Raw genomic sequence first — 13,690 nt, 5'->3', positions numbered from 1 at the left:
ACGGGCGCCATATGGACCGTCTCCTGTGAGACAAGATTTTCGAATCCGACGCGAAAGTGATAGTTAATTGTAACGTTCAGGGTCTCCTAATGACGATCATTCAAATTGCGTCGAGATTCAATACATCATCATCCAGCCAACTTGTCTCCAAGTGTTTTTGCTGCCTCGGGCACCTTATGGTCGTTCTCATGTGAGTCTAGATTATCGAATCCGACGCAAAACTGATAGTTAATTGTAACGATCAGGGCCTCATAATGACGATGGAACACTCAATTTGCGTCTAGATTCAGTACATCGTCCTTCAGCCGACTTGTCTCCAAGTGGATATTGCTGCCTCGGGAACCATATGGTCCGTCTCCCGTGAGCCTAAATTTTCGAATCCGACGCGAGACTGATAGTTAAATGTACCGATCAGGGCCTCCTAATGACGATGGAACACTCAAATTGCTTCGAGATTCAACACATCGTCCTTCAGCCGACTTGTCTCCAAGGGTCTATTGCTGCCTCGGGCACTTTATGATTGTTCTCCTGTAAGTCTAGATTGTCGAATCCGACGCAAAACTTATAAATACTTGTAACGTTCAGGGCCTCCTAATGACGATGGAACACTCAAATTTCGTCGGGATTCAGTACATCGGCCTTCTGCCGACTTGTCTCCATGGAGATATGCTGCCTCGGGCACCATATGGTCGTTCTCCGGTGAGTTTAGATTTTTCGAATCCGACACATAACTGATAGTTAATTGTAACGTTCAGTTCCTCCTAATGACGATGGAACACTCAAATTGCGTCGAGATTCAATACATCGTCCTCCAGCCGACTTCTCTCCAAGGGTCTATTGCTGCCTCGGGCACCTTACGGTCGTTCTCCTTTGAGTCTAGATTTTCGAATCCGCCGAAAAACTGATAGTTAATTGTAACGTTCAGGGCCTCCTAATGCCGATGGAACACTCAAAATGCGTCGAGATTCATTCATCGTCCTTCAGCCGACGTGTCTCCATGGGGATATTGCTGACTCGGGCACCATATTGTCCGTCTCCTGTGAATCTAGATTTTCGAATGCGACGCGAAACTGATAGTTAATTGAAACATTCAGGGCCTCCTACTGACGATGGAACACTCGAATTGCGTCGAGATTCAATACATCGTCCTTTAGCCGACTTGTCTCCAAGGGTCTATTGGTGCCTCGGGCACTTTATGGTCATTCTTCTGTAAGACTAGATTGTCGAATCCGACGCAAAACTGATAGATACTTGCAACATTCAGAGCCTGCTAATGACGATGGAACACTCAAATTGCGTCGGGATTCAATACATCGTCCTCCAGCCGACTTGTCTCCAAGTAGATATTGCTGCCTCGGGCACCATATGGCCCGTCTCCTGTGAGTCTAGATTTAAGAATCCGACGCGAGACTGATAGTTAATTGTAACGTTCAGGGCCTCCTAATGACGATGGAACACTCAAATTGCGTCGAGATTCAATACATCGTCCTCCAGCCGACTTGTCTCCAAGGGTCAATTGCTGCCTCGGGCACTTTATGATTGTTCTCCTGTAAGTCTAGATTGTCGAATCCGACGCAAAACTGATAGATACTTGTAACGTTCAGGGCCTCCTAATGACGATGGAACACTCAAATTTCGTCGAGATTCAGTACATCGGCCTCCTGCCGACTTGTCTCCATGGGGAATTTGCTGCCTCGGGCACCATATGGTCGTTCTGCGGTGAGTTTAGATTTTTCGAATCCGACACATAACTGATAGTTAATTGTAACGTTCAGTTCCTCCTAATGACGATGGAACACTCAAATTGCGTCGAGATTCAATACATCGTCCTCCAGCCGACTTCTCTCCAAGGGTCTATTGCTGCCTCGGGCACCTTACGGTCGTTCTCCTTTGAGTCTAGATTTTCGAATCCGCCGAAAAACTGATAGTTAATTGTAACGTTCAGGGCCTCCTAATGCCGATGGAACACTCAAAATGCGTCGAGATTCATTCATCGTCCTTCAGCCGACGTGTCTCCATGGGGATATTGCTGACTCGGGCACCATATTGTCCGTCTCCTGTGAATCTAGATTTTCGAATGCGACGCGAAACTGATAGTTAATTGAAACATTCAGGGCCTCCTACTGACGATGGAACACTCGAATTGCGTCGAGATTCAATACATCGTCCTTTAGCCGACTTGTCTCCAAGGGTCTATTGGTGCCTCGGGCACTTTATGGTCATTCTTCTGTAAGACTAGATTGTCGAATCCGACGCAAAACTGATAGATACTTGCAACATTCAGAGCCTGCTAATGACGATGGAACACTCAAATTGCGTCGGGATTCAATACATCGTCCTCCAGCCGACTTGTCTCCAAGTAGATATTGCTGCCTCGGGCACCATATGGCCCGTCTCCTGTGAGTCTAGATTTAAGAATCCGACGCGAGACTGATAGTTAATTGTAACGTTCAGGGCCTCCTAATGACGATGGAACACTCAAATTGCGTCGAGATTCAATACATCGTCCTCCAGCCGACTTGTCTCCAAGGGTCAATTGCTGCCTCGGGCACTTTATGATTGTTCTCCTGTAAGTCTAGATTGTCGAATCCGACGCAAAACTGATAGATACTTGTAACGTTCAGGGCCTCCTAATGACGATGGAACACTCAAATTGCGTCGAGATTCAATACATCATTCTTTAGCCGACTTGTCTCCATGGGGATAATGCTGCCTTGGGCACCATATGGTACGTCTCCTGTGAGTCTAGATTTTCGAATCCGACGCGAAACTGAAAGTTAATTGAAACATTCGGGGCCTCCTAATGACGATGGAACACTCGAATTGTTTCGATATTTAATACATCGTCCTCCAGCCGACTTCTCTCCAAGGGTCTATTGGTGCCTCGGGCACTTTATGGTCGTTCTCCTGTAAGTCTAGATTGTCGAATCCGACGCAAAACAGATAGATACTTGTAACGTTCAGGGCCTGCTAATGAAAATGGAACACTCAAATTGCGTCGAGATTCAATACATCGTCCTCAAGCCGACTTGTCTCCAAGAACATATTGCTTCCACGGGCGCCATATGGACCGTCTCCTGTGAGACAAGATTTTCGAATCCGACGCGAAAGTGATAGTTAATTGTAACGTTCAGGGTCTCCTAATGACGATCATTCAAATTGCGTCGAGATTCAATACATCATCATCCAGCCAACTTGTCTCCAAGTGTTTTTGCTGCCTCGGGCACCTTATGGTCGTTCTCATGTGAGTCTAGATTATCGAATCCGACGCAAAACTGATAGTTAATTGTAACGATCAGGGCCTCATAATGACGATGGAACACTCAATTTGCGTCTAGATTCAGTACATCGTCCTTCAGCCGACTTGTCTCCAAGTGGATATTGCTGCCTCGGGAACCATATGGTCCGTCTCCCGTGAGCCTAAATTTTCGAATCCGACGCGAGACTGATAGTTAAATGTACCGATCAGGGCCTCCTAATGACGATGGAACACTCAAATTGCTTCGAGATTCAACACATCGTCCTTCAGCCGACTTGTCTCCAAGGGTCTATTGCTGCCTCGGGCACTTTATGATTGTTCTCCTGTAAGTCTAGATTGTCGAATCCGACGCAAAACTTATAAATACTTGTAACGTTCAGGGCCTCCTAATGACGATGGAACACTCAAATTTCGTCGGGATTCAGTACATCGGCCTTCTGCCGACTTGTCTCCATGGAGATATGCTGCCTCGGGCACCATATGGTCGTTCTCCGGTGAGTTTAGATTTTTCGAATCCGACACATAACTGATAGTTAATTGTAACGTTCAGTTCCTCCTAATGACGATGGAACACTCAAATTGCGTCGAGATTCAATACATCGTCCTCCAGCCGACTTCTCTCCAAGGGTCTATTGCTGCCTCGGGCACCTTACGGTCGTTCTCCTTTGAGTCTAGATTTTCGAATCCGCCGAAAAACTGATAGTTAATTGTAACGTTCAGGGCCTCCTAATGCCGATGGAACACTCAAAATGCGTCGAGATTCATTCATCGTCCTTCAGCCGACGTGTCTCCATGGGGATATTGCTGACTCGGGCACCATATTGTCCGTCTCCTGTGAATCTAGATTTTCGAATGCGACGCGAAACTGATAGTTAATTGAAACATTCAGGGCCTCCTACTGACGATGGAACACTCGAATTGCGTCGAGATTCAATACATCGTCCTTTAGCCGACTTGTCTCCAAGGGTCTATTGGTGCCTCGGGCACTTTATGGTCATTCTTCTGTAAGACTAGATTGTCGAATCCGACGCAAAACTGATAGATACTTGCAACATTCAGAGCCTGCTAATGACGATGGAACACTCAAATTGCGTCGGGATTCAATACATCGTCCTCCAGCCGACTTGTCTCCAAGTAGATATTGCTGCCTCGGGCACCATATGGCCCGTCTCCTGTGAGTCTAGATTTAAGAATCCGACGCGAGACTGATAGTTAATTGTAACGTTCAGGGCCTCCTAATGACGATGGAACACTCAAATTGCGTCGAGATTCAATACATCGTCCTCCAGCCGACTTGTCTCCAAGGGTCAATTGCTGCCTCGGGCACTTTATGATTGTTCTCCTGTAAGTCTAGATTGTCGAATCCGACGCAAAACTGATAGATACTTGTAACGTTCAGGGCCTCCTAATGACGATGGAACACTCAAATTTCGTCGAGATTCAGTACATCGGCCTCCTGCCGACTTGTCTCCATGGGGAATTTGCTGCCTCGGGCACCATATGGTCGTTCTGCGGTGAGTTTAGATTTTTCGAATCCGACACATAACTGATAGTTAATTGTAACGTTCAGTTCCTCCTAATGACGATGGAACACTCAAATTGCGTCGAGATTCAATACATCGTCCTCCAGCCGACTTCTCTCCAAGGGTCTATTGCTGCCTCGGGCACCTTACGGTCGTTCTCCTTTGAGTCTAGATTTTCGAATCCGCCGAAAAACTGATAGTTAATTGTAACGTTCAGGGCCTCCTAATGCCGATGGAACACTCAAAATGCGTCGAGATTCATTCATCGTCCTTCAGCCGACGTGTCTCCATGGGGATATTGCTGACTCGGGCACCATATTGTCCGTCTCCTGTGAATCTAGATTTTCGAATGCGACGCGAAACTGATAGTTAATTGAAACATTCAGGGCCTCCTACTGACGATGGAACACTCGAATTGCGTCGAGATTCAATACATCGTCCTTTAGCCGACTTGTCTCCAAGGGTCTATTGGTGCCTCGGGCACTTTATGGTCATTCTTCTGTAAGACTAGATTGTCGAATCCGACGCAAAACTGATAGATACTTGCAACATTCAGAGCCTGCTAATGACGATGGAACACTCAAATTGCGTCGGGATTCAATACATCGTCCTCCAGCCGACTTGTCTCCAAGTAGATATTGCTGCCTCGGGCACCATATGGCCCGTCTCCTGTGAGTCTAGATTTAAGAATCCGACGCGAGACTGATAGTTAATTGTAACGTTCAGGGCCTCCTAATGACGATGGAACACTCAAATTGCGTCGAGATTCAATACATCGTCCTCCAGCCGACTTGTCTCCAAGGGTCAATTGCTGCCTCGGGCACTTTATGATTGTTCTCCTGTAAGTCTAGATTGTCGAATCCGACGCAAAACTGATAGATACTTGTAACGTTCAGGGCCTCCTAATGACGATGGAACACTCAAATTTCGTCGAGATTCAGTACATCGGCCTCCTGCCGACTTGTCTCCATGGGGAATTTGCTGCCTCGGGCACCATATGGTCGTTCTCCGGTGAGTTTAGATTTTTCGAATCCGACACATAACTGATAGTTAATTGTAACGTCCAGGGCCTCCTAATAATGATGGATCACTCAAATTGCGTCGAGATTCAATACATCTTCCTTCAGCCGGCTTGTCTCCAAGGGTCTATTGCTGCCTCGGGCACCTTATAGTCGTTCTCCTGTGAGTCTAGATTTTCCGAATCCTACGCAAAACTGATGGTTAATTGTAACGCTCAGGGCCTCCTAATGACGTTGGAACACTCAAATTGCGTCGAGATTCAGTACATCGTCCTTCAGCCGACTTGTCTCCAAGGGTCTATTGGTGCCTCGGGCACTTTATGGTCATTCTTCTGTAAGACTAGATTTTCGAACCCGACGCAAAACTGATAGTTAATCGAAACGTTCAGGGCCTCCTAATGACGATGGCACACTCAAATTGCGTCGAGATTGAATACATCGGCCACCAGCCGACTTGTTTCATAGGGTCTATTGCTGCCTGTGGCACCTTCACATGTCAGTCTAGATTTTCGAATCCGACGCAAAACTGATAGTTAATTGTAACGTGCAGGGCATCCTAATGACGATGGAACACTCAAATTGCGTCGAGATTCAATACATCGTCCTCCAGCCGACTTGTCTAATAGTGGATATTGCTGCCTCGGGAACCATATGGTCCGTCCCCTGTGAGTCTAGATTTTCGAATCCGACGCGAGACTGATAGTTAATTGTAACGTTCAGGGCCTCCTAATGACGATGGAACACTCAAATTGCGTCGAGATTCAATACATCGTCCTCCAGCCGACTTGTCTCCAAGGGTCAATTGCTGCCTCGGGCACTTTATGATTGTTCTCCTGTAAGTCTAGATTGTCGAATCCGACGCAAAACTGATAGATACTTGTAACGTTCAGGGCCTCCTAATGACGATGGAACACTCAAATTTCGTCGAGATTCAGTACATCGGCCTCCTGCCGACTTGTCTCCATGGGGATATTGCTGCCTCGGGCACCATATGGTCTTTCTCCAGTGAGTTTAGATTTTTCGAATCCGACACATAACTGATAGTTAATTGTAACGTTCAGTTCCTCCTAATGACGATGGAACATTCAAATTGCGTCGAGATTCAATACATCGTCCTCCAGCCGACTTGTCTCCAAGGGGATATTGCTCCCACGGGCACCACTTGGTCCGTCTCCTGTGAGTCTAGATTTTCGAATCCGACGCGAAACTGATAGTTAATTGTAACGTCCAGGGCCTCCTAATAATGATGGAACACTCAAATTGCGTCGAGATTCAATACATCTTCCTTCAGCCGACTTGTCTCCAAGGGTCTATTGCTGCCTCGGGCACCTCATAGTCGTTCTCCTGTGAGTCTAGATTTTCCGAATCCTACGCAAATCTGATGGTTAATTGTAACGCTCAGGGCCTCCTAATGACGTTGGAACACTCAAATTGCGTCGAGATTCAGTACATCGTCCTTCAGCCGACTTGTCTCCAAGTGGATATTGTTGCCTCGGGTACCATATGGTCCGTCTCCTGTGAGTCTAGATTTTCGAATCCGACGCGAGACCGATAGTTAATTGTAACGTTCAGGGCCCCCTGATGACGATGGAACACTCAAATTGCGTCCAGATTCAATACATCGTCCTTCAGAAGACTTGTCTCCAAGGGTCTATTGCTGCCGCGTGCACCTTATGGTCGTTCTCCTTTGAATCTAGATTTTCGAATCCGACGCAAAACTGATAGTTAATCGAAACGTTCAGGGCCTCCTAATGACGATGGAACACTCAAATTGCGTCGAGATTGAATACATCGGCCACCAGCCGACTTGTTTCATAGGGTCTATTGCTGCCTGTGGCACCTTCACATGTCAGTCTAGATTTTCGAATCCGACGCAAAACTGATAGTTAATTGTAACGTGCAGGGCATCCTAATGACGATGGAACACTCAAATTGCGTCGAGATTCAATACATCGTCCTCCAGCCGTCTTGTCTCCTAGTGGATATTGCTGCCTCGGGAACCATATGGTCCGTCTCCTGTGAGTCTAGATTTTCGAATCCGACGCGAGACTGATAGTTAATTGTAACGTTCAGGGCCTCCTAATGACGATGGAACACTCAAATTGCGTCGAGATTCAATACATCGTCCTCCAGCCGACTTGTCTCCAAGGGTCTATTGCTGCCTCGGGCACATTATGATTGTTCTCCTGTAAGTCTAAATTGTCGAATCCGACGCAAAACTGATAGATACTTGTAACGTTCAGGGCCTCCTAATGACGATGGAACACTCAAATTTCGTCGAGATTCAGAACATCGGCCTCCTGCCGACATGTCTCCATGGGGATATTGCTGCCTCGGGCACCATATGGTCGTTCTCCGGTGAGTTTAGATTTTTCGAATCCGACACGTAACTGATAGTCAATTGTAACCTTCAGTTCCTCCTAATGACGATGGAACACTCAAATTGCGTCGAGATTCAATACATCGTCCTCCAGCCGACTTGTCTCCAAGGGGATATTGCTCCCACGGGCACCATATGGTCCGTCTCCTGTGAGTCTAGATTTTCGAATCCGACGCGAAACTGATAGTTAATTGTAACGTCCAGGGCCTCCTAATAATGATGGAACACTCAAATTGCGTCGAGATTCAATACATCTTCCTTCAGCCGACTTGTCTCCAAGGGGCTATTGCTGCCTCGGGCACCTTATAGTCGTTCTCCTGTGAGTCTAGATTTTCCGAATCCTACGCAAAACTGATGGTTAATTGTAACGTTCAGGGCCTCCTAATGACGATGGAACACTCAAATTGCGTCGAGATTCAATACATCGTCCTTCAGCCGACTTGTCTGCAAGTGGATGTTGTTGCCTCGGGAACCATATGGTCCGTCTCCTGTGAGTCTAGATTTTCGAATCCGACGCGAGACTGATAGTTAATTGTAACGTGCAGGGCATCCTAATGACGATGGAGCACTCAAATTGCGTCGAGATTCAATACATCGTCCTCCAGACGACTTGTCTCCTAGTGGATATTGCTGCTTTGGGAACCATATGGTCCGTCTCCTGTGAGTCTAGATTTTCGAATCCGACGCGAGACTGATAGTTAATTGTAACGTTCAGGGCCTCCTAATGACGATGGAACACTCAAATTGCGTCGAGATTCAATACATCGTCCTCCAGCCGACTTGTCTCCAAGGGTCTATTGCTGCCTCGAGTGCTTTATGGTCGTTCTCCTGTAAGTCTAGATTGTCGAATCCGACGCAAAACTGATAGTTACTTGTAACGTTCAGGGCCTCCTAATGACGATGGAACACTCAAATTTCGTCGAGATTCAATATATCGACCTCCTGCCAACTTGATTCCATGGGGATATTGCTGCCTAGGGCACCATATGGTCGTTCTCCGGTGAGTTTAGATTTTCGAATCCGACGCAAAACTGATTGTAACGTTCAGGGCCTCCTAATGACGATGGAACACTCAAATTGCGTCGAGATTCAATACATCGTCCTCCAGCCGACTTGTTTCCAAGGGGATATTGCTCCCACGGGCACCATATGGTCCGTCTCCTGTGTTCTAGATTTTCGAATCCGTCGCGAAACTGATAGTTAATTGTAACGTCCAGGGCCTCCTAATAATGATGGAACACTCAAATTGCGTCGAGATTCAATACATCTTCCTTCAGCCGACTTGTCTCCAAGGGTCTATTGCTGCCTCGGGCACCTTATAGTCGTTCTCCTGTGAGTCTACATTTTCCGATTCCTACGCAAAACTGATGGTTAATTGTAACGTTCAGGGCCTCCTAATGACGATGGAACACTCAAATTGCGTCGAGATTCAATACATCGGCCACCAACCGACTTGTTTCATAGGGTCTATTGCCGCCTGTGGCACCTTCTCATGTCAGTCTAGATTTTCGAATCCGACGCAAAACTGATAGTTAATTGTAAAGTGCAGGGCATCCTAATGACGATGGAGCACTCAAATTGCGTCGAGATTCAATACATCGTCCTGCAGACGACCTGTCTCCTAGTGGATATTGCTGCTTTGGGAACCATATGGTCCGTCTCCTGTGAGTCTAGATTTTCGAATCCGACGCGAGACTGATAGTTAATTGTAACGTTCAGGGCCTCCTAATGACGATGGAACACTCAAAATGCGTCGAGATTCATACATCGTCCTTCAGCCGACGTGTCTCCATGGGGATATTGCTGACTCGGGCACCATATTGTCCGGCTCCTGTGAATCTAGATTTTCGAATGCGACGCGAAACTGATAGTTAATTGAAACATTCAGGGCCTATTAATGACGATGGAACACTCGAATTGCGACGAGATTCAATACATCGTCCTTTAGCCGACTTGTCTCCAAGGGTCTATTGGTGCCTCGGGCACTTTATGGTCGTTCTCCTGTAAGTCTAGATTGTCGAATCTGACGCAAAACTGATAGATACTTGCAACATTCAGAGCCTGCTAATGACGATGGAACACTCAAATTGCGTCGGGATTCAATACATCGTCCTCCAGCCGACTTATCTCCAAGTAGATATTGCTGCCTCGGGCACCATATGGCCCGTCTCCTGTGAGTCTAGATTTTCGAATCCGACGCGAAACGTAACGTCCAAAGCCTCCTAATGACGATGGAACACTCAAATTGCGTCGAGATTCAAAACATCGTCCTTCAGCCGACTTGTCTCCAAGGGTCTATTGCGGTCTCGGGCACCTTATGATCGATCTCCTGTGAGTCCAGATTTTCGAATCCTACGCAAAACTGATGGTTAATTGTAACGTTCAGGGCCTCCTAATGACGATGGAACATTCAAATTGCGTCGAGATTCAGTACATCGTCTTTCAGCCGACTTGTCTCCAAGGGTCTATCGCTGCCTCGGGAACAATATGGTCGTTCTCCTTTGAGTCTATATTTTCGAATCCGACGCAAAACTAATAGTTAATTGTAACTTTCAGGGCCTCCTAATGACGATGGCACACTCAAATTGCGTCGAGATTCAATACATCTTCCTTCAGCCGACTTGTCTCCAAGGGTCTATTGCTGCCTCGGGCACCTTATAGTCGTTCTCCTGTGAGTCTAGATTTTCCGAATCCTACGCAAAACTGATGGTTAATTGTAACGCTCAGGGCCTCCTAATGACGTTGGAACACTCAAATTGCGTCGAGATTCAGTACATCGTCCTTCAGCCGACTTGTCTCCAAGTGGATATTGTTGCCTCGGGTACCATATGGTCCGTCTCGTGTGAGTCTAGATTTTCGAATCCGACGCGAGACTGATAGTTAATTGTAACGTTCAGGGCCCCCTAATGACGATGGAACACTCAAATTGCGTCCAGATTCAATACATCGTCCTTCAGAAGACTTGTCTCCAAGGGTATATTGCTGCCGCGGGCACCTAATGGTCGTTCTCCTTTGAATCTAGATTTTCGAATCCGACGCAAAACTGATAGTTAATCGAAACGTTCAGGGCCTCCTAATGACGATGGCACACTCAAATTGCGTCGAGATTGAATACATCGGCCACCAGCCGACTTGTTTCATAGGGTCTATTGCTGCCTGTGGCACCTTCTCATGTCAGTCTAGATTTTCGAATCCGACGCAAAACTGATAGTTAATTGTAACGTGCAGGGCATCCTCATGACGATGGAACACTCAAATTGCGTCGAGATTCAATACATCGTCCTCCAGCCGACTTGTCTCCTAGTGGATATTGCTGCCTCGGGAACCATATGGTCCGTCTCCTGTGAGTCTAGATTTTCGAATCCGACGCGAGACTGATAGTTAATTGTAACGTTCAGGGCCTCCTAATGACGATGGAACACTCAAATTGCGTCGAGATTCAATACATCGTCCTCCAGCCGACTTGTCTCCAAGGGTCTATTGCTGCCTCGGGCACTTTATGATTGTTCACCTGTAAGTCTAAATTGTCGAATCCGACGCAAAACTGAAAGATACTTGTAACGTTCAGGGCCTCCTAATGACGATGGAACACTAAAATTTCGTCGAGATTCAGTACATCGGCCTCCTGCCGACATGTCTCCATGGGGATATTGCTGCCTCGGGCACCATATGGTCGTTCTCCGGTGAGTTTAGATTTTTCGAATCCGACACGTAACTGATAGTCAATTGTAACCTTCAGTTCCTCCTAATGACGATGGAACACTCAAATTACGTCGAGATTCAATACATCGTCCTCCAGCCGACTTGTCTCCAAGGGGATATTGCTCCCACGGGCACCATATGGTCCGTCTCCTGTGAGTCTAGATTTTCGAATCCGACGCGAGACTGATAGTTAATTGTAACGTTCAGGGCCTCCTAATGACGATGGAACACTCAAATTGCGTCGAGATTCAATACATCGTCCTCCAGCCGACTTGTCTCCATGGGTCTATTGCTGCCTCGGGTGCTTTATGGTCGTTCTATTGTAAGTCTAGATTGTCGAATCCGACGCAAAACTAATAGATACTTGTAACGTTCAGGGCCTCCTAATGACGATGGAACACTCAAATTGCGTCGAGATTCAATACATCGTCCTCCAGCCGACTTGTTTCCAAGGGGATATTGCTCCCACGGGCACCATATGGTCCGTCTCCTGTGTTCTAGATTTTCGAATCCGACGCGAAACTGATAGTTAATTGTTACGTCCAGGGCCTCCTAATAATGATGGAACACTCAAATTGCGTCGAGATTCAATACATCTTCCTTCAGCCGACTTGTCTCCAAGGGTCTATTGCTGCCTCGGGCACCTTATAGTCGTTCTCCTGTGAGTCTAGATTTTCCGAATCCTACGCCAAACTGATGGTTAATTGTAACGTTCAGGGCCTCCTAATGACGATGGAACACTCAAATTGCGTCGAGATTCAATACATCGGCCACCAACCGACTTGTTTCATAGGGTCTATTGCTGCCTGTGGCACCTTCTCATGTCAGTCTAGATTTTCGAATCCGACGCAAAACTGATAGTTAATTGTAACGTGCAGGGCATCCTAATGACGATGGAACACTCAAATTGCGTCGAGATTTAATACATCGTCCTCCAGCCGACTTGTCTCCAAGTGGATATTGCTGCCTCGGGAACCATATGGTCCGTCTCCTGTGAGTCTAGATTTTCGAATCCGGCGCGAAACAGATAGTTAATTGTAACTTTCAGGGCCTCCTAATGACTATGGAACACTCGAATTGCGTCGAGATTCAATACATCGTCCTCCAGCCGACTTGTCTCCAAGGGTCTAATGCTGCCTCGGGCACTTTATGGTCGTTCTCCTGTAAATCTAGATTGTCGAATCCGACGCAAAACTGATAGATACTTGTATCGTTCAGGGCCTCCTAATGACGATGGAACACTTAAATTTCGTCGAGATTCAATACATCGGCCTCCTGCCAACTTGTCTCCATGGGGATATTTCTGCCTCGGACACCATATGGTCCGTCTCCTGTGAGTCTAGATTTTCGTAACCGACGCGAAACTGATAGTTAATTGTAACGTCCAGGGCCTCCTAATAATGATGGAATACTCTAATTGCGTCGAGATTCAATACATCTTCCTTCAGCCGACTTGTATCCAAGGGTCTATTGCTGCCTCGGGCACCATATGGTCGTTCTTCTGTGAGTGTAGCTTTTAAAATCCTACGCAAAACTGATGGTTAATTGTAACGTTCAGGGCCTCGTAATGACGATGGAACACTCAAATTGCGTCGAGATTCAATACATCTTCCTCCAGCCGACTTGTCTCCAAGTTAATATAGCTGCCTCGGTAACCATATGGTCCGTCTCCTGTGAGTCTAGATTTTCGAATCCGACTCGAGACTGACAGTTAATTGTAACGTTCAGGGCCTCCTAATGACAATGGAACACTCTAATTGCGTCGAGATTCAATACATCGTCCTTCATCCGACTTGCCTGCAAGTGG

The sequence above is a fragment of the Schistocerca serialis genome, chromosome 1 (genome assembly GCF_023864345.2).
Source record: "Schistocerca serialis cubense isolate TAMUIC-IGC-003099 chromosome 1, iqSchSeri2.2, whole genome shotgun sequence".
Classification (NCBI taxonomy): domain Eukaryota; kingdom Metazoa; phylum Arthropoda; class Insecta; order Orthoptera; family Acrididae; genus Schistocerca; species Schistocerca serialis.
This window is presented reverse-complemented; position numbering follows the sequence as displayed.